Below are 14,275 nucleotides of genomic sequence, written 5' to 3'. Positions count from 1 at the left end.
CCAGCGGGGTAGGGGGAAGATGAGCCCTCCAGACCAGGGGTGGGACTCTGGGGCAAAGGTGTAGTTTGACTTCTATTTCTGTTTCAGCCCCGCACTGCTCCCAGCTGCAGGGGAGTTTGGGGGCTCAGGGTTTCAGCCCCACAAAGCTCCCAGCTTCAGCCCCATGGGGGAGCCCTAAGGCTCATGGGGGGTGCTGGGGCTCAGGGGACTGATTTCAGCGGCAGCGGTCATCACCCCCCCCCGAAAGGGCTCGTGGATCCCCAGGGGGCCACGGACCCCCTGCTTGAGAACTGCTGTTCTAAGGTATCTGTAGATGAACTTGTATCTATCATGGGCCTGATCCTGAGACCTGGCAGCTAGCCACATATCTCATTGAAGTCAATTGGAGTTATGGATTTTCATGTCTAGTTGTCCAGTGAAAAGAATTTCTCCTGTTGAACTGATCTGGACTCACCCTATGCTAAGCAACAGTTTAGGATCAGGAGAGGTTAAAAGCGGCTTTGGTTCAATCTGACCATTTCCAATGACAAGCAAGTAATGCAAATTTCTTAACAAGAAAGTAGTTTATTTACTTCACACTTTCCCTAAGTGTTTAGTGAGTGGAGTTTTCTCTCACTGCCTTTCTTCCTTTTTCTTCTTTTTGTGGAAACAATCAAGATCAGATTTTCCAGCAACTCCTGTGAGCTGAGAACAATGTATCATAAATTGTTGTAAAGAAAGGAAAGGTACAACAATAGAAATGCACAAATACCCTGCAACTACCTGTCCAGTGAGATACAAAATGAATACTTTAGCCTGCAGTATAATTATCATGCACATGATTTACTGATTACACCTTGTCATGGGAAATGGCATCAGGTAAGGTGTGTATAAACCAGGGCTCGGCAACCTTCGGCATGTGGCCCATCAGAAAAAGCCACTGGCAGGCCGGGATGGTTTGTTTACCTGCAGCATCCGCAGATTCGGCCGATCACAGCTCCCACAGTTCGCCATTCCAGGCCAATGGGGGCTGTGGGAAGCGGTGGCCAGCACATCCCTTGGCCTACGCTGCTTCCTGCAGCCCCCATTGGCCTGGAGCGGCGAACTGCAGCCAGTGGGAGCCGCAATCCGCCGAACCTGCGGACGCTGCAAGTAAACAAAGCGTCCCGGCCTGCCAGCGGCTTTCCCTGATAGACCATGTGCCAAAGGTTGCCGATCCCTGGTAAAGCAATCATACACTCTTCCTACATTTGTTAAAGCCAATTCTGTGATTTTAAAGCCATCATTGCTTGACTTTTAACCACACAGAGCACCAGTCTAAAATAGCTTTGAGAAATTAGAAGAACTGATGTGACGGGCTGAATTTAAACAGAAAAATGTGAATGATAACTGGAAACTGAGTTAGAACATTTTATTAGATGCCCCAAAAGCCACACTCTCAAAATCAAGAAAGAGAACTACACTGGTTAAAAAAAAAACCTGGCTCAAAGGGAAGTGAAAGCAACTATAAAAAATAAACACAATATATAACAAATAAAAAAAAAGGGAAAGTTGATAATAATGAATATAAATTAGAAGCTAGGAATTGTAGAAAATTGACAAGTAAAGTAAAATAACACAAGGAGAAAGCTGTGGCCAGCAGAATTAGGGACAATAAGGAGCCGTTAATATATTTTAAGAACACAAGGAATCCTAACAATGGTATTGGTCTGTTACTAGATGGAAAGGGAAAAATTGTCATAATAATGCAGATAAGGCAGAAGTGTACAATAAATATTTTGGTTCTGTGATTGGGAAAAAGCCAGATAGTATAGTCATATCATATGCATAGGTGCTGGAACAAAGGATGCTGGAGGTGCGGCCGCACCCCTTGGCTTGAAGTGGTTTTCATTATATACAGGGTTTACAGTTTGGTTCAATGACTCTCAGCAAACCCCATTATACAAAATTGTTCCAGCCCTCCTCATATGATGATGAAATGCTTTCCATTACAAAAGTCACTCAGGAGGATGTTAAGAAGCAGTGACTAATGTCAGATATTTTCAAATCAGCAGGTCTTGATAATTTTCATCCAAAACTTTTTAAAAAGTTGTCTGAGGAGCTTGCTCAACAGTTAATGTTGATTTTCAATGTCTTGGAACATGGGAAGTTCCACAGGATTTGAAGAAAGCTAATGTTGTGCCAATATTTAAAAAAGGTAAATGGGGTGACCCAGATAATTATAGGCCAGTCAGTCTGATGTCAGTCCTGGGCTAAGTAATGGAACAGCTGATACAGGACTAGATTAATAAAGAATTAATGGAGGGTAATATAATTAATGCCAATCACCACAGATTTATGGAAAATAGATCTTGTCAAACTAGCCTGCTATCTTCTTTTTAAATGAGATGACAAATTTTGTTGATACAGGTAATACTAATAGACTTCTGCAAGGTATTTGACTTGTTACCACATGACATTTTGATTAAGAAATGAGAATGATTCAAAACCAACATGGCACACATTCAATTGAATAAAAACTGGCTAACTGATAGGTCTCAAAATACAATTATAAATGGAGAATCATCACTGAGCAAGTATGTTTGTAGTGGGGTCCCACTGGGATCAGTTCTTGGTCCTATGCTATTTAACATTTTTATCACTGACCTGAAGAAAACAAAATCATTTCTGATGAAGTTTGCAAATGACACAAAGATTGGGAGGGCCAAACAAGCTCATTCAACTCTTGGATGTAATAACAGCAAAATCTTGAATGTAGAAGGAGGTCATATTACCTATATATTTGGCACTGGTGTGATCGCAACTGGAACACATTGTCCAGTTCTGATGTTCACACTTCAAGAAGGATGTTGAAAAATTAGCAAGGGTTCAGAGAAGAACCCCAAGAATGATTAAAGGATTAGAAAACATACCCTATTGTGAAAGAATCAAGGAGTTCAGTCTATTTAGCTTAATCAAGGAGAAGCTTAAAGGGTAACTTCATTATAGTCTATAAGTACCTACACAGGGAACAAAAATTTGATAATAGAGGGCTCTTCAACCTAGCTGACAGGTATAACAAGCCCCAATGATTGGAAGCTGAAACTGGACAAATTTAGACTAGAAATAAAGTGCAAACTTTTTAACAATAAGAGTAATTAACCATTGGAACAACTTACCAAGATCTGTGGTGGATTTTCCATCACTCGACATTTTAAAACCAAGATCAGATGATTTTCTAAAAGATATGCTGTAGCTCAAACAGGAATTAATTTGGGCAAGTCCTGTAGCATGTGTTATGCAGGAGGTCCTTTCCAGTGTTATAATCTATGAAATCACATAGTAGGAATCGTTAGGGTTTGTTCTTAGTCCCACCCCCCCGTGTGTTTCCTGATTAAATAATTAGGTAAAAGCTTTAAGATTTCATAGGGCCTTACAGCAGTGACGTTATTCCACCCCCAGGCTTGTGGGTCATTGTCTTGCTAAAGTGCATGGAGAAGCTTATATTTTCTGGGGAGGAAAAATGTATGAAAACTACCCAAAGGGCTTGTGTGATCAGAGTGGTATTGACCACCGCTCTTCCTGCAAGGATTTGTCAGCCTGAGCTGAAGCTTCAAAATGTCCAACAGGTAACAGCACAATCTAGTCAGCTGCTCCAACCAAACAAACTATTATAGGTGGTGTGATCAATTATCGGCCTATATGTAAAGTCTTTTACAATCAGATAAACTAAAACCACATTTGTAGGTCTGGGGACACCTGAAAAGTCTGAACTATTTTTAATGGAACCATTGCTATAATTCTTGTTCTCATTTAAATTGTAGCTAAGCAAAATGTGATATAATCACAATCTGAGCTTCCAGTAGGTCATTGTACGACAACTGCAGCACACATCTGTACGGCAGATGGCTTTAACTCATGCTAGCTTACACCTGGGTGGCCATGTCTCTCTTCTGCCATAATCTTATCTGCACATATCTTTAAAACTGCTCGTAGCTTTAAAAAAGAGATAGCTCATTCTTGGCTTTTCAGGACTGTATAAAAACATGAATGACAAAAAGCAAATAGCACCTGATAATTGTCATGTAACATATTGGAAAGGAAACCTGTCACTCAAGGAAGTTTACTAGTCCACGACATATGCACAAAATACATTATTTGGTGAGGACTAATTAAAGTGCAGTACTTTCTTCCAGCAGGTCTGGACACTGGTGGATCCAGTTTTATATCCCGATGACAAAGTTGTGTGTCTCAGGAACTTTGAAAGTGGTCCTAAAAGTCTCACAAACTACATTCCAAATCAGGGCCATCTAAGGACAAGCGCAGATGGACCAGCACAAAGATGGTATCTCCTGGCAGGAGTTGGAGCTCTACACTTGAGTGCAGCCGGTGTTATAGTGAAAGAGATGCAAAGCTCCTAGGAACTCCACATATGTCTGTCTCATGTTGTTATTTAGGATGGACTCATCTGTAGCTTCCAGCATGTATAATTTTCCCTTCAAGTTCTCTGTGAGCTGAATTTGCATGTCCTGCTTCCATTGTACCATTTTTGTTCAGTTTTTGGCCAGATCAGCAGTTTTTAAGGTCTAGAATAATATCTTGATCAACCCTTCCATGCACTTCCAGCCAGTAAGTAGGGGTTCGAAGAGGCAACTTGGGATGAGATTTTTCTCTAAGTTCACTTTCAGTAAGAAGTCTTTAAACTGCATATAACAGAAAATTTGCCTTTTTAGAATATTTCCATTATTTTAAAGAGAGACTCTCAAGCTGAAAGCTAATCATTTTGAAGAAACAAACTAAAAACAGGTGCAGATGCTAGCCCCACCCCGTCTCGCCCTGCCAACTTTTGTGGATTTACAAACACATTTTCCTATTTTTAAAATGTTTCACTGTTTAGCCCTGCAAAAAACCCACACAAACTAGAGCAAAAAAAAAACAGTAACAACACAGGGGAAACCATGAAATTGACTACATGCGAAATGCTGTCTCGTGTACAAAGGAAGAAAACTGAAAAAGATTGAGAAAAATACTTTTTTCTCCTCAAATCTCTTTCAGTGTAGCAGTCTTAGATGTTCCTTGTAACAATAGTGGGTAAAAAATGTTTAGGCAGAAGGGTGAATGGTAAATTGATGACATCTCTTTAGCTTTTCAAAAGGGGTGAGTGGAGCACTCAGTTTTCTTTGCTGCCCCTTCTTGACAAATGGGGTCACCCACAACACCCAGGAAACTCGCATTGCTCCCCCAAGGCTGCAACTTCATAAAGTAATGCTGTTAAATTATTTTTGTGGCTTTTAGTGTAACCACCTGATGAATATCTAGGTCACTTTGATGTCTTCAGATAAGATTATGGAAAATTACAAAGAGTTCACATTTCAGTATCCCCCTGTATCTGTTTGAATCAACAATCTAAGGCAAACAAAATTCAGCAGGCTTTCTGGGCTTGCAACCTCCAGTGCTCCAATAACTCATCTTGGTGTTGTGAAAAACAAATGTGATAGGGTTGGTCTTCCAGAATGGCAATATCTTATCTACTCTGAGTACTCAGCTGGACAAATTCCATTTGGAGAATTATACTTGCAATTTGCCCTGGGGTTCCAACTGGACGGTGTATTCTTCACATTTTGTCTACTAATCATCAGTCACTTTGTACCCCAGAGGCACATGCATTTCACTAGTGCAATCAACCCTATCCAATCAAACTATATATATATATTTTCAAAGTGCTGTAGGATCTTTTGTTGCTGGGTTTCTCTAATTTAGGGCCAGCTAACTTGGGGTATGCCTAATCTGCGCGCGCACACACACACACACACACACAGGCTCTCACTCAGGTTTGAGCTTCAGCCCCTCTTCTGTCCAAACAAATCAGCCTGATGTGGGTCACTAAGCACCTGGTAGGGATGCAGCTCAAGCTGCGGAGCCAGGTCAGAAGATCTGCATAGTGCAGTATGGACGTGTTAGCATGGCTGAGAGACCCGGGTCCAGCAGTTGTAAGCCCAGGTTTACAGTGCAGTGTGGATGCTTAAGCACAGGCTTTGAAACACCCAGTCCCACAGACCAGGTTTACAATATCTATACTGACCCAAGAGTTGAATAGAGGTAATCATGTAGCAGAATGGTTGGCTGAATAATCTGAGCCATATACCATGCCATTTTAAACCCCATTGAATTCAAATGACGTGGTTTAACTGAGCCCGGAACTCTGTTTGTGATTTATGCCCAGTACCATAGCAAAGACTCAAGAGCAGGGCCCTTTATTTGTCTATTGCTTTTCTCTAGCCCCCTCCACTATAGTATCTGAGCATGGCACAGGTAAATTAGATCAAGGTGCAAGGTGGATTCCATGCACTATAAAATGAGGAAGTCCCCTTACTCAGCCAAGCTAGCCAGAATTGTGCTAAATGTCTCAGGTGATGGTTGCTGTTTGCCTGTCTCACACACGTAAACAGCCAAAGTCTTTGCTCTGGACATTTCCCAAACTTTGGAAGCTGAGCACCCTTTCCAGGAAATGAAAATGACACACACCCCCAACCTCCACCCACTGTGTGTTGTTAAAATCTGCCTATGCACTGTCATTTACACATTTTCTGCACCTTTGTAACTTCTTGCCCAATGGGGCAGCCCTTCCCACACTTTAGGAAACCCTGAGTTAGGATGACATTCACTCCTGTATAAGCTCTGTGCTCCATTAAGGCCCTAATCTCCGAGGCCTGAAGCAGTGTGTAGGCCTGGGGCTGGTCTTCTGCACAGGGGTGAATTTCAGTCCTACAGCATTGCCATATATCCAAAAGAAAAGAATAATAAGACCAGTAAGCTAACAATAGTGGGCTGCAGGACACAGTTCCTGATTACTGGATTCACTCTCGTTACTTATTTTCCATGTGGAGAACAAACAAGAAAACCGTCCTGACCTGGTTTTAATAGGTAATTTGGGAGCACATAACTAGGATTTCTTTCTAATTGTGCCTCTCTTTCCTTCTATGGCCATGCTGGTGCTATGTATAATCAGCGATGATGGAGAGATGACAAGCTGTAAAGATAAAGAAACCAAAGTTCTGCCTTTACTTTTGCCCCATGCAACCCCATTAAAGCCAGTGGGCATATGTAAGGGCACAGGGTATATGTAAGGGCACAATCCTGCCCACTGTAATCTGTTGTATACTTCCAGAAAGAAGAGAAGATCATTTGTATTCAGAAAGTTGAGTCTTCCATGAACATCAGCATAGCTTTTCTTACTCTGCACATCGTTCATATTTCAACATCAAGGGTCCCCTGTCCCAGGGCCTTTAGTTCAGACTGGGAATCCTTTTTGGGTGCTTTTCCATTTTTTTTCCTACTTAAGAGCGAATCAAGCCATCTCAGATGTATTTTCATCTCAGTCTTTGCTTGTGATAGAGCTGACTTGTAAAACCGATGGTCATGGGCTAACTCAAACATTTCCCAATGAACCCTTCTGATGAAGTAGACTCTCCTTGATCTCAGGTAGGCCCAGACTGAAACCTTGCCATAACTTGCACCAACTTACACCCCAAGGGTTGAATGTAGCTTCTTGGGTTCAATTCCATTTTCACCCAGAGTGACACCACTGAAGTCAGGAGAGTTACTCCAAATTTATATTCGTGTTTATTGAGAGTTGGACTGGGCCCTCAGCATTGGAAAACAGGCACGGGTACATGGAGGTCTGTGTGTGAGACATTATATTGATGGGTGTCTCTTTGGTGCTGCCACTTTATTTACTTAAAATACATAAGTTAAAAACTTTTTGCATCTTGAGGAGTGCTGCTTTCTCCTGTCCTGGGACTCATTCACTTAGTGCTCTTTGATACTTTCCTAGAAAATAACAGGTCAGGGTAACTCTGGGGTAGTGCTGAACATGTACTTTCCACTGTTCTCACAGGGTGCAATTAGGTAGGGGAGGAGGCCTGTGAGACAACTTCAGAGGTGAGTCTAAGTGAACCAAAAGGACAGTAAATTGGTATAATGTACCCAGTCTTCTGATCCTATCAGCATGTATTGCATATCAATGCAACTTCATCTCTAGACTCACTTAGACTTACAGTCACCTTTGCGCATTATCTCTGAATACTGACATTACGCCCTCTTTCTGATTTATCTGACACTCATGTAAATTAGGATAATTCCATTGAAGCCAATGGAGTTTCACCAATGTTGAAACTTTGTAACTGAGCTCAAAATCAGGCCTGCTGAATCTGAGGATAAAGAAGTCTAAATTCTATTCAGGTTCTTATATTGTGCTTACCTTTATGGTATCTGAGTACATAAAGAAGTCTAAATCCATGTCTACACCACATAGCCTGTGCTGGCATAGTTTTGCCAGCATACCGCCAGTGTAGACACAACAGAAGGCAGAGTTCTGCTGGCATAGTAAAACAACCTCCTTGAACAATATTAGTTATGCTGACAGCTGACAGGGGTTGGCTGGGGTACATGATTTTTTTTTTAAACTCTCCTAGCCTACATAGCTATGCTAGCAAAATTTGATGTGTAAATCAGGCCTAAGATGATTTGAGGTCATATCAGAGGGCTTAGGGGAATGGCAAGAAAGGAAACTAAGAAGGGTTGTGTGAAGATCTAGATTAAAGAAGGGCGTCGCCTACTTTAATTGATTTCCAAATTCTCAGCATGTTTCTTAAACCACTTTACACTCCCTTACACAGCAGTAAGTGGGACTGAGGCTACATCTACATGAAGAGCTAGGGCTGTGATTCCCCTGCTTATGTACACAGACTCATGCTAGCTCTCATCAAGCTAGTGTGCATATGAATAGCAGCCTAACTGCAGTAGCACAAGTAGTGGCAGTGGAAGCATGTCTGAGCCCTGCTGAGTACATACCTGCTGGTTTCAGGTGTATTATTGAGCTTGAAATATGAAGCAAAAAAGGGAAGAGAAAGGTGATTATGTAACACTGCTAGCCTACAGAACCACCATGTAAATGATGTCATTCAAACAGGAATTCTGGATTTTCCCTTGATTAACTAAATAGGAGACTAAGAATGATACACAATTTATACTTCCCTTGTCTGCTCAGCCATATGGCTAGATCAGCAACCAGTCAGCATTTACAAAATCAAGCCGGAAAGTCCGAAAATATACATTACAAAGAGAAAAGTGAAAGGGAAGTCTGAAAAATACCCAGTTTGTCAGTGAGTTTCTCTAGTCACCCCATTGCTGGTTGCGTTCATCACCATTAGTGACATGGGTCTTGAGGACGCTTTAGGCCTGACTCTCTTTAACCAAAAGACTGTTCTTGCAACAAAGCAATTCCAGATGCCTTGCCTCCTGGTTGACATTATCTGGTAACCAAAAGAGACTATGTATTTCCTTTGAAATGAGAGATGACATTAAAAATAATCCACATCAATAGTAAAAAGGCAGCCAGCGAGGAGGAATCTTTGTTTTCTGCCAAAATCCAGTCAGCTTTCTGTTACTGAAATACATATAAATGAGTTTCCGGCAAACATACTAACTCAGCAAGAAAGCTGTCTGTAAAATCTGTAAACGCAGCAGAAGAAATTTTGGTGACAGCATGATGCATTTAGTCATAGTCACAAGATAAAAGCACCCAGAAGGAAGTTGTCTTAAACTCCTTATTTAACAAATGCTTCAGAAAGGGTCATTAATATTTTTCCATTCAAAAATTAGGATTATTCTCCTTTGCTTCCACCCATGATTTATATCTAGGATCTTCTGTGATACTCAGCAAATCCTGCAGATTACAACCTTGCCCCCCACATCAAATTACAGTTGATTGGGATTACCTGTTCCCAGGTAATCATTGAGCAGTGTATTTGAAGACTATCTGAAAATAAAGACTGATGGGCTATATTATGGCATCTGTTTTGAAACAGAACTCTTCCATGGAAAATTGATGGGAATTCTGCTTGAGACTGGTACGTCTACATAGTCCCATTCCATTGGAAGAAGATGAAGTAACCATAAACAAAAATTTACTTGTGATTAATACCGTGGGTTACCCTGGAAGATTAATTAAAACTCACTTGTTAATTAAAACCAAAGTTAGGACCCAATCCTGTAAACCTTTCTTGCACTGAATTTGCTTTAGTGACTGCAGGGAGTACCATATACATAGTACCACACACAAGACCATCCCCTCCAAGGAGACTAGAAATCGCTAAAACGACACCCCCTTTTACATGGATATACTTTTCAAAGGACATTCTTCTCAGACCAACCACGGTTCATTTAAAAAAATCATCCTGTACTAAAGGATTTTTCTCCTCAAGAGTTCAATAAGTGCTTTTTTGCCAAGACCTCCATTTCTAATGTGAGTAGGTGAGAAGAAATAAGCAAAAATCAAATTGCGACGATCCCAGTAAACAAGCTGGTATTTGTCTAGTGCAAGGGGGTCCTTGGTAGCTGGCTGGGTATTGAATTCAAAGGCTCTATATTCACTCTTTCAGTCAGTGATTACATCACTCTCAGTTCCTTATTCCCAGGCATGAGTATGTCACTGCCTGAAACAACAGCCTTTATATGAATAATTAATCATTGCTAAATCACAGAGAGGCCATGCCATTTTTTCATGACTCAACTCACTAGTTTGACCTTGTGCCTACAGTAAAAAAAGCAGTTCAGGCCTAGCATATCAAAGTCATCTGGAAAGCACTGCCTGCTATAGTGTACAAAATCTGCCATATATCTAAAAGCTAATGGATGCCAATGGAGTTACTTTACATTCAGATGGTGAAAATTTACAAACTGCTGCTTGTTACTTCTTGGTTCTAACATGCAGGAAGTTTCTATTTCCATTAAGAGGTGCTCTTTCTAAAACCATCGATTTTTCAAAGGCACTTACCCAGACTGCAGTCAAAGGCCAATAGATATATTTACTTCCTCAGGCATAAGTACAATTCAGATTTATAGCTTCCATGGTCGCTTCCCTCTGTGGTAATTATTAGCCTTGCCTGTCTCTGTTCTGATGGCCCCAGTGCCCTCTCTCCACTCAGGCTTCTTTGCAATGGTTGAAAATTGACAACACAAGGAAAATAAAAACAAAGGAAAGAATTATTGCTAATACTACTAATAAATAGCTCTTCTGCCGCTCTTGTCATCTGCAGCCCTCAAAGTGCTTCACAAGGGAACACCGGATCATTAGCTCCACTTTACAGCTGGGGAGACCAGGGCACAGAGCGATGAAACAACTCAGCCAGGGTCACCCAGCAGGCCAGTAGCAGAGCCAGGAATACAACCTAGGCACGCCAGTCACATTCCAGTGTCCTGTTCACTGGCCACGCTGCACTGCGCAAGGTAATTGTGTTAAAAAGTATATATTCTGAAATAAAGAGCTCTGCCTATCATAAGCTGTGGTGTTTACTGCTAATCGCTTTTAATTTGTAAGGTGCCCTCCAGCCAAGGATTTTAACAACAGATGTCGGAAAAGGGCTGCAAGCCAAATGTCAAGCAGTTCAGCCAGTGGGTGTGTTCAGTTGAAAGCCTGGTTTCCAAAAAAGCATCAGGTACACACACTGGGCCTGGCTCTCCCTCCACTCACACCAGTTTTAAACCAGTGTAACTCTTGGGGCTTTAAGAGGGCTACTTCCGATCTACACCCATCTGAGCAACTGAACCAAACCCCTCTCTAAATTGGCTTTGTTAGGTCATTTTAAAACCTAAGCGTGCTTTCTTATGGCTCAACCTTGCAAAGGGCTGAGAATCTGAGAAAGTGGCGGCCAGTACGTCCCTCAGCCCGCACTGCTTCCAGCAGCTCCCATTGGCCTGCAGCAGTGAACTGTGGCCACTGGGAGCCGAGATCGGCCGAACCTGCAGATGCGGCAGGTAAACAAACCGGCCCGGCCCGCCAGGGTCTTTCCCTGCACAAGCGGCAGAAAAAGTTTGGGAACCACTGATCTAACCTGATCTAATCTGATGCTACCGTGTTGTTGGCAGGAGTACTTGCTTTTGGAAAGTGGTACTTTTGGGAGTCACATCAGAGCTTGCTATCTGGTTATGGTGGTGCATAGATTGGTATTAGTTCACTCCAGTGGCAACTCCACATGACAGTAAGAAATATCCAATTTGGGGCTTAAACAACATTTTAAAAACTCATCCAAACACTCAAAATCTCCAATGCTCTACTTACTAAAGAGAGAAAAATTACTTTTTTCTTTTACTCTATAAATGTAAACTATTAAACCAATTTAAATCTAAAAGGCTGAATTGTGTTAAATGCGTTTTAATGTCTTTTATATGTTTTTCATCACCTATCTTTGATTTAAGGGATCAAATCTGCTCTGTTACATGGATGCTTTTTCCATGGACCCATGTAACCAAAAGCACACTCCAGCCCCCAAACTATCAATCAACAAAATTTTCATGCCAATTTAAAAAAAAATCCCTCACATTGTCAGAAGTGCCCATATATCACCACTGACCAAACCTGCAAGACCATAGCCCCTCGTTTCATTCAGCCAGACTGAGCACCCCTTCACTGTATGGCCTCTAGACATCCCACCCTGCACAAAAGTCTCTCACAAGCTAAACCAGGGTTCAGATGCATCAGTACACATACAGGAGACTTCCAAGGAATACCAAGGGATTATGCTGGTGACTCAGTAAGTGACACTCTGTCCTCTGAGCCAGAGCCATGGCAAGGGAGTGGAGGCGAATTGGGTTGATTTATGATGGGCCAGTGAACTGAGGCTGCCCTTTTGTGCTCTGGAATCTAAGATGTCATTTAAAAACAAATCAACAACAGGAATTAGGTCTCTCACCCTCATGCTTGTGGAAGAGAAACTTCAATTGAAGAGTGAAATATAAACCAATGCAGTGATGTCTGCTCCTCTAGCCAGGCTGAAGCCGCGCTATGAGAGGGATGTGACCTTTTCCCTAAGCCTTTCAGTGGATTGTCATGGATTGCAGTGGACTGAGTCATTTCAGCTGCTGCCTATACGTTATACCCATACAGGCAAACAAACCCATTGCAAACTTCTGAGCAGGTGCTGCTGAGGAGGGGACCAAGTCTTACTCCTCTCCACACGTGAATACCCAGCCCCATGGAGAGAACTGTTAATTATCATTGTTACTCAGTGGTTTGAGCATTGGCCTGCTAAACCCAGGGTTGTGAGTTCAATCCTTGAGAGGGCCATTTAGAGATCGGGGCAAAAACAATTGGGGATTGTGCCTGCTTTGAGCAGGGGGTTGGATTAGATGATCTCCTGAGGTCCCTTCCAACTCGGATATGCTATGATTCTATGTATTTGTTTTACAATAGGACCTAGGAGCTCTAGTCATGGACCAGGACTCCATTGTGCTAGGCCCAATGCCATGAAGCAAGGGATGGCGCTAGGCCCACCTCTTACCCGCTAGAGGAGGAGAAACATGGATGGAAGCTTCCCTCTGCACATGGATTCAGGGGGAGCAGCTGGCCCTTTCTTTCAAAAGCAAAAGATCTTCTGCTAGAAGTTGCCATAGCAGTGAAAAACAGTGCAATTATTTACATCCGTTTAGTAACTAACCCTTCATCTTCTCTACTGCCAGTGCTCAGGGTTAGTCCATTTTCACACTGCAGTCCCAAATTCGAAAGAACGCGTGTGACCCAGCTGTGCTCTGTGCCAGAGCTAAGGAGGGCTGGCAGGAGGAGAAAGTACACCACAGGACACGCCTCTGCCATTCCAGCTCCTCCTCACTCTGCAGAGCTACAATGCAGCACTTACTGAGGGACTAGCTGATGTTTACACAACCCCATGTATGTTTTCCCCTCCTCGGCAGAGGAGATTCAGCCGTCTAATTGCTGGCCTCCACTGGCCTGTTTCTAATCTGGACCCGAGTGCACATTTTACTGGAAAGCCTTGCAGCAGGCTCTTTGCTTTGAACGCAGAAATAGCTGTGGTGATGGCTGTGGCAGGACTTGTCAAAGCATGTTAGACAGATAATTGCCTTCACTAGTTGATTTCTGAGAAATAATCCACATTCATAGAAACATCTAGCTTCTGCTTTCTCTATCACTCAGTGACCAGTAATGGACCAAAAAAAGATAATTTTGCTACATATAAATTGCCTGGGTGTCAGTATGGTCCATGGAGGAGAAATACACTGCAGAGCCTCACGCTTACCCATTTGCTTAACTGCAAGAATATCTGTTTCCTGAGGAGTGTTTTTTTAAACCTGGCTCACACAGGGATTATGACAGTCACTGTAGTTTATGTTCCTGATGGAAATTATTTAGTTCCAGAAATATTCATGGCCAGATTTTCAGCCTATCTTGGACCAGTCTCTCTTTGTATGCTTGCTTTTCACACTAAACTGTCCCCGGTATGTGCCCTGTGCTCTGTGAACT

At 42.2% G+C, this 14,275-nt stretch overlaps 1 long non-coding RNA gene across 1 annotated transcript in view; it reads right to left on the bottom strand.

Annotated features, from left to right (window-relative positions):
- Nucleotides 1-544: 544 nt before the first annotated feature.
- LOC119862042 overlaps nt 545-14,275 on the bottom strand; it is a 42,497-nt gene continuing 28,766 nt past the window's right edge. Inside the window, exons 6-9 of the long non-coding RNA XR_006274964.1 lie at nt 10,796-10,950; nt 9,112-9,272; nt 3,138-7,788; nt 545-684 (exon numbers count right to left, since the gene is read on the bottom strand). This is a non-coding gene — a long non-coding RNA (uncharacterized LOC119862042). The remainder of the gene's footprint in view (nt 685-3,137; nt 7,789-9,111; nt 9,273-10,795; nt 10,951-14,275) is intronic.

The sequence above is a fragment of the Dermochelys coriacea genome, chromosome 10 (assembly GCF_009764565.3).
Source record: "Dermochelys coriacea isolate rDerCor1 chromosome 10, rDerCor1.pri.v4, whole genome shotgun sequence".
Classification (NCBI taxonomy): Eukaryota; Metazoa; Chordata; order Testudines; family Dermochelyidae; genus Dermochelys; species Dermochelys coriacea.
Note: the sequence above shows the minus strand (reverse complement) of the source record. Positions and strands in the feature narration are given on the sequence as shown.